This window comes from Schistocerca gregaria, unplaced genomic scaffold (assembly GCF_023897955.1).
Source record: "Schistocerca gregaria isolate iqSchGreg1 unplaced genomic scaffold, iqSchGreg1.2 ptg000483l, whole genome shotgun sequence".
In the NCBI taxonomy this organism is placed as follows: Eukaryota; Metazoa; Arthropoda; class Insecta; order Orthoptera; family Acrididae; genus Schistocerca; species Schistocerca gregaria.
Window position 1 is genome coordinate 1,372,501 of NW_026061892.1, and position 7,500 is coordinate 1,380,000.

Here is a 7,500-nt window from a genome sequence, read left to right on the forward strand (position 1 = left end):
CTTCCATGGCCACCGTCCTGCTGTCTTAAGCAACCAACGCCTTTCATGGTTTCCCATGAGCGTCGATTCGGGCGCCTTAACTCGGCGTTTGGTTCATCCCACAGCGCCAGTTCTGCTTACCAAAAGTGGCCCACTTGGCACTCCGATCCGAGTCGTTTGCTCGCGGCTTCAGCATATCAAGCAAGCCGGAGATCTCACCCATTTAAAGTTTGAGAATAGGTTGAGGTCGTTTCGGCCCCAAGGCCTCTAATCATTCGCTTTACCGGATGAGACTCGTACGAGCACCAGCTATCCTGAGGGAAACTTCGGAGGGAACCAGCTACTAGATGGTTCGATTAGTCTTTCGCCCCTATACCCAGCTCCGACGATCGATTTGCACGTCAGAATCGCTACGGACCTCCATCAGGGTTTCCCCTGACTTCGTCCTGGCCAGGCATAGTTCACCATCTTTCGGGTCCCAACGTGTACGCTCTAGGTGCGCCTCACCTCGCAATGAGGACGAGACGCCCCGGGAGTGCGGAGGCCGCCGCCCCGTGAAGGGCGGGGAAGCCCCATCCTCCCTCGGCCCGCGCAAGGCGAGACCTTCACTTTCATTATGCCTTTAGGTTTCGTACAGCCCAATGACTCGCGCACATGTTAGACTCCTTGGTCCGTGTTTCAAGACGGGTCGTGAAATTGTCCAAAGCTGAAGCGCCGCTGACGGGAGCGATTATTCCGCCCGAGAGCATCCCGAGCCAACAGCGGCGCGGGTCCGGGGCCGGGCCAGGTAGGTCCGTCATCCGGGAAGAACCGCGCGCGCTTGCCGGGAGCCCGAGCGCCCAAAGGGGCGAATCGACTCCTCCAGATATACCGCCGAGCAGCCAGCCAGGACACCGGGGCTCTGCCCAACAGACGCGAACCGAGGCCCGCGGAAGGACAGGCTGCGCACCCGGGCCGTAGGCCGGCACCCAGCGGGTCGCGACGTCCTACTAGGGGAGAAGTGCGGCCCACCGCACACCGGAACGGCCCCACCCCGCGGCGAGTGGAAAGGCAACCGGACACGACCCCGCCGCGGATTGCTCCGCGCGGGCGGCCGGCCCCATCTGCCGAGGGCGGGGGCCAGTGGCCGGATGGGCGTGAATCTCACCCGTTCGACCTTTCGGACTTCTCACGTTTACCCCAGAACGGTTTCACGTACTTTTGAACTCTCTCTTCAAAGTTCTTTTCAACTTTCCCTCACGGTACTTGTTCGCTATCGGTCTCGTGGTCATATTTAGTCTCAGATGGAGTTTACCACCCACTTGGAGCTGCACTCTCAAGCAACCCGACTCGAAGGAGAGGTCCCGCCGACGCTCGCACCGGCCGCTACGGGCCTGGCACCCTCTACGGGCCGTGGCCTCATTCAAGTTGGACTTGGGCTCGGCGCGAGGCGTCGGGGTAGTGGACCCTCCCAAACACCACATGCCACGACAGGCGGCAGCCTGCGGGGTTCGGTGCTGGACTCTTCCCTGTTCGCTCGCCGCTACTGGGGGAATCCTTGTTAGTTTCTTTTCCTCCGCTTAGTAATATGCTTAAATTCAGCGGGTAGTCTCGCCTGCTCTGAGGTCGTTGTACGAGGTGTCGCACGCCACACCGCCAGCCGGCTGTGCACGCTACCGAGAAAGTACCGGTATGCGAACCGCCAGGCGACGGGCGCGCATCGCACGTTTAAGGAGACGCGGCCGGCCACACAGGCGACCACGACACTCCCACGTCTCCGAAGCGGGACAAACGCCGCGCGCTTCAGTATACGTAGCCGACCCTCAGCCAGACGTGGCCCGGGAACGGAATCCATGGACCGCAATGTGCGTTCGAAACGTCGATGTTCATGTGTCCTGCAGTTCACATGTCGACGCGCAATTTGCTGCGTTCTTCATCGACCCACGAGCCGAGTGATCCACCGTCCTGGGTGATCTTTTCCTTTTCAGTCTCCCACTGTCTCTTTCAAGACAGTAGCATTTGCGGGACTGAGGCGTCTGACGGCCCCTGTTCCACTATTTTTTTTGTGTCCAACGGCCTCACAGCCGATGGGCGTCGTACGGCTCCACACCGGAGCGGACAGGCACTCGGGCGAACGTCATTCAAAACCGGCGCCAGGCGCCAGGTACCGCAGGCCAGCCGCTCCAGAGCTTCAGCGCTCGTACCACACAACAACAACAACAACACTTCCGCTAGTTTTGAGAGGCACGCGTGGTTCCGCACGCGGCGCACGGCCACTGCCGTACAGGTAGCGTGTTGCGCGACACGACACGCACATCGAAAGACATGCAGTCTAGTCGGTAATGATCCTTCCGCAGGTTCACCTACGGAAACCTTGTTACGACTTTTACTTCCTCTAAATGATCAAGTTTGGTCATCTTTCCGGTAGCATCGGCAACGACAGAGTCGATGCCGCGTACCAGTCCGAAGACCTCACTAAATCATTCAATCGGTAGTAGCGACGGGCGGTGTGTACAAAGGGCAGGGACGTAATCAACGCGAGCTTATGACTCGCGCTTACTGGGAATTCCTCGTTCATGGGGAACAATTGCAAGCCCCAATCCCTAGCACGAAGGAGGTTCAGCGGGTTACCCCGACCTTTCGGCCTAGGAAGACACGCTGATTCCTTCAGTGTAGCGCGCGTGCGGCCCAGAACATCTAAGGGCATCACAGACCTGTTATTGCTCAATCTCGTGCGGCTAGAAGCCGCCTGTCCCTCTAAGAAGAAAAGTAATCGCTGACAGCACGAAGGATGTCACGCGACTAGTTAGCAGGCTAGAGTCTCGTTCGTTATCGGAATTAACCAGACAAATCGCTCCACCAACTAAGAACGGCCATGCACCACCACCCACCGAATCAAGAAAGAGCTATCAATCTGTCAATCCTTCCGGTGTCCGGGCCTGGTGAGGTTTCCCGTGTTGAGTCAAATTAAGCCGCAGGCTCCACTCCTGGTGGTGCCCTTCCGTCAATTCCTTTAAGTTTCAGCTTTGCAACCATACTTCCCCCGGAACCCAAAAGCTTTGGTTTCCCGGAGGCTGCCCGCCGAGTCATCGGAGGAACTGCGGCGGATCGCTGGCTGGCATCGTTTATGGTTAGAACTAGGGCGGTATCTGATCGCCTTCGAACCTCTAACTTTCGTTCTTGATTAATGAAAACATACTTGGCAAATGCTTTCGCTTCTGTTCGTCTTGCGACGATCCAAGAATTTCACCTCTAACGTCGCAATACGAATGCCCCCGCCTGTCCCTATTAATCATTACCTCGGGTTCCGAAAACCAACAAAATAGAACCGAGGTCCTATTCCATTATTCCATGCACACAGTATTCAGGCGGGCTTGCCTGCTTTAAGCACTCTAATTTGTTCAAAGTAAACGTGCCGGCCCACCGAGACACTCAACAAAGAGCACCCTGGTAGGATTTAAACGGGGTCCGCCTCGGGACGCGAAAGCACCCCTTCGGCTCGCCCCACCGGCAGGACGTCCCACGATACATGCCAGTTAAACACCGACGGGCGGTGAACCATCAGCGTGGGACACAAATCCAACTACGAGCTTTTTAACCTCAACAACTTTAATATACGCTATTGGAGCTGGAATTACCACGGCTGCTGGCACCAGACTTGCCCTCCAATAGATACTCGTTAAAGGATTTAAAGTGTACTCATTCCGATTACGGGGCCTCGGATGAGTCCCGTATCGTTATTTTTCGTCACTACCTCCCCGTGCCGGGAGTGGGTAATTTGCGCGCCTGCTGCCTTCCTTGGATGTGGTAGCCGTTTCTCAGGCTCCCTCTCCGGAATCGAACCCTGATTCCCCGTTACCCGTTACAACCATGGTAGGCGCAGAACCTACCATCGACAGTTGATAAGGCAGACATTTGAAAGATGCGTCGCCGGTACGAGGACCGTGCGATCAGCCCAAAGTTATTCAGAGTCACCAAGGCAAACGGACCAGACAAGCCAATCCGATTGGTTTTGATCTAATAAAAGCGTCCCTTCCATCTCTGGTCGGGACTCTGTTTGCATGTATTAGCTCTAGAATTACCACAGTTATCCAAGTAACGTGGGTACGATCTAAGGAACCATAACTGATTTAATGAGCCATTCGCGGTTTCACCTTAATGCGGCTTGTACTGAGACATGCATGGCTTAATCTTTGAGACAAGCATATGACTACTGGCAGGATCAACCAGGGAGCTGCGTCAACTAGAGCTGAGCAGCCGGCCGCCCGGGAGTGTGTCCCGGGGGCCCGCGCGAACACGCAAGCGTCCGCTCAATTATTCTGCAAACAGGAGGAGACCGAGGTCCCCTGCACGATACACCTCGAAACCCTCTCAGGTCCCGGCGGCGCGCAGCGCCGTCCTAGGTACTTGGTCGGTTTCGAGAGAGGCGCAATCGCCCGGAGTTAGGCGAGTAGACGGTTTTAGTGAGAACACCCTTGCTCCCAACTGAGCTTGCCGCTGCCGACAGAGGCCCGGGAGCGTGCTGTCGTGGCATTGCCGGCGGGAGACAACACGCGCCACCTATGGTGACCGGCAGCTCCAACGCCAGCGCCACACAAGGGCAAAGCCCCACTTGGGTGCAGAAGCGAACTCTCCCAGCACAGCGCACGCGCCAACACGTCCGCACAACTGCGATACAAACCACCTGCGAGAACCGCTGGGGCGACCGAGCAGCAGACGGCGTCGCGGCGCCGAGTGCCAGGCGGCGGCGCATCCTCAACGCACACAGTCCTCAATCAGACCAGCACACTGCAGATGTCCACCGCGCTTCGCACCGGGCTCGGCTGAACCAACTTTGGCCGCCAGGCGCCGCGTGCAGGGTGCGCCGCAGCGTAGCTGCGCCGCCTGCCGGGCCCGTCGGCTGGCGCTCCTGCCACTCGGCGCCCCCCACCAGCCGCCTGTTGCGCGTGCGCCCACGCAGCGCGCGGCCAACACGCCGGGCGGCCCCCCTTCACCGGCCGGGAACAGTCCCACCAAGCCACCGCCGCGTATCGCTTCATACCCACATCGGCCTAGTCACGTGTGTGGATGTGGCGGGTACCGCTGAAACAACCGGTTAATAGCTGTACCGATCGTCGCCATCACAGATTCACCTCCAGCGTGAACAACCGCTCAACAACGGATTTCCAGTTCATTTGCGTATCTTGGGCAGTAAACGTAGATGTCCACCTACATTTGCGAATTCAACAATTCTTGCATGCCAGGATGTCATGTGTCACGACACGCTACATCAGACCACATACACACTGCGACATGTGCAGAAGAGAACATGTGGAAGGTGGCCCGCGCACGTATGCGATGTCCCTTCCGCGATCCACTGTCAACCGGCATCTGCGGCATGTCCCAGATATGGAACGCGGTCCACCAGGGTAGCACTTTGTGTGAGGCAATACGACAAAGTCGGAATACACACGTCACTACATCAGACGGCTCACGCTGACCTGACCTGACTCACCGCACCACCACCCCCAGCGACCCAGGGTGACATACAATGCGTTCGTACGTTCCTCCCACACGCCTCTACGGCGTACCACAGTGCAACCTAGCTGTTATTGGGAGACGAGACAAGTAGCATCGAGCACAACATATGGAAATTGAGATTCGACACCGTTGGGCACAGCCAGCGTACGGTCACACGTATCACACTACTTCACTCTGTACGTAACGACCGATGATCGGTACAGCGTGTGGGTTACGCGTACGACATCAGCGGACAATGGACACAGACCATACCACGACGTACACTGAGGGCGTCGACATCTGAATGCAACTGAACAGCTGCGAGGCTCATTTAACACTCAAACGCCAGACCGACCAGCTTGAGAGGACAGAGACACAAAGAGGGGGACAGAGGGAGGGGGGGGGCGATATAGTCCTATTGCAGTACAATTGACAGTGGATAGCGGGAATATGTGGAAAGTAAGCAACACTCGCAAGACATCTACATGAGGATAACAACGACACCAGAGATTCCGAGCAGTGAACTATGTTAGGCAAAGGGACAACGTGGGTTAGGTTAAGGGACAACGTGGGTTAGGTTAAGGGACAACGTGGGTTAGGTTAAGGGACAACGTGGGTTAGGTTAAGGGACAACGTGGGTTAGGTTAAGGGACAACGTGGGTTAGGTTAAGGGACAACGTGGGTTAGGTTAAGGGACAACGTGGGTTAGGTTAAGGGACAACGTGGGTTAGGTTAAGGGACAACGTGGGTTAGGTTAAGGGACAACTTGAGTTAGGTTAAGGGACAACTTGAGTTAGGTTAAGGGACAACTTGAGTTAGGTTAAGGGACAACTTGAGTTAGGTTAAGGGACAACTTGAGTTAGGTTAAGGGACAACTTGAGTTAGGTTAAGGGATAATGTGGTACAACCACAGTTAGGTTAAGCGATAATGTGGTACAACCACAGTTAGGTTAAGCGATAATGTGGTACAGCCACAGTTAGGTTAAGCGATAATCTGGTACAGCCACAGTTAGGTTAAGCGATAATCTGGTACAGCCACAGTTAGGTTAAGCGATAATCTGGTACAGCCACAGTTAGGTTAAGCGATAATCTGGTACAGCCACAGTTAGGTTAAGCGATAATCTGGTACAGCCACAGTTAGGTTAAGCGATAATCTGGTACAGCCACAGTTAGGTTAAGCGATAATCTGGTACAGCCACAGTTAGGTTAAGCGATAAAGTTGGTTAAATTTGGTATTGTGTGGGAAGGGGGGCAGAGAGAGGGGGGGGGTGGATAGTGGTGGCAGTACGCGGATGCCTGAGTCACCGTCAGATACGTCACGTCGGTTCGATGCTTGTAGCAAGAGGCTGGCGGATCTGTGTCTCTCACTTCTGCAATTTTTCATGTGGTATAACACGAGGGCGGGGGGTGATATTTGGTGCCCCTCTGTGTAGGATGTGTGTTGGTTTATCTGAGCAATGGTAGTTGTCGGAGGAGTGGGGTATTGTGCTTTTATAGGTGGACCTACTGCTCTGGTTATCATAGTGTCGACGGTGCAATGTGGCAGAGAGGATGCACTCGACATTGTCGCATTCCAGATGTTTACGTATTGTGTGTCTCCGTTGCAGGCCGAGAGTGGTGCATGTTCGAGTGTGTGGCTGACGTGCGATTCACGTTGTGTGCCCAGTCTTACAGCACGTATAGGGACATTCGCATAAATCATCTATATGTAGCCTTGCATCATTTACTAAGCAGTGCCGTGAGACGACCGAACTATTAGGAAAGTACTGATGTACCGCATAATGTTTACCTTCCACCACACGGCGAGTATCGACTCTGCCCAGCGTTGCCACCGCAGGCAGCGGTCACCGTCACCATTGTGCGGCGGAACGGAACATCTATATCCTCAGAGGGGCACTCTTTGCCGCCGGGCGTCAGGTCTCGCGGCCTGCCGGCCAGCGCCCATGACGAACTTACTGCATGTATAGGGACAGCGGGAATTTGGCATACTTGATATAACTCTTCATGAGACGCAAGATATAGGGGTGGATTGCAACTTACGAC

The 7,500-nt window shown here is 55.5% G+C and overlaps 3 non-coding genes across 3 annotated transcripts in view; all 3 read right to left on the bottom strand.

Annotated features, from left to right (window-relative positions):
• The window catches only part of LOC126313575 (large subunit ribosomal RNA), a 4,222-nt gene extending 2,635 nt beyond the window's left edge, over window positions 1–1,587 (bottom strand). Inside the window, exon 1 of the ribosomal RNA XR_007555255.1 lies at window positions 1–1,587. This exon is cut by the window's left edge and continues 2,635 nt beyond it. This is a non-coding gene — a ribosomal RNA (large subunit ribosomal RNA).
• A 188-nt stretch (window positions 1,588–1,775) lies between these two features.
• LOC126313627 (5.8S ribosomal RNA) lies at window positions 1,776–1,930 on the bottom strand. Its single transcript, XR_007555277.1, has one exon. It is a non-coding gene; the product is annotated as a 5.8S ribosomal RNA (ribosomal RNA).
• A 368-nt stretch (window positions 1,931–2,298) lies between these two features.
• On the bottom strand, window positions 2,299–4,191 carry LOC126313518 (small subunit ribosomal RNA). The gene has a single exon (XR_007555204.1). It is a non-coding gene; the product is annotated as a small subunit ribosomal RNA (ribosomal RNA).
• Window positions 4,192–7,500: the final 3,309 nt, after the last annotated feature.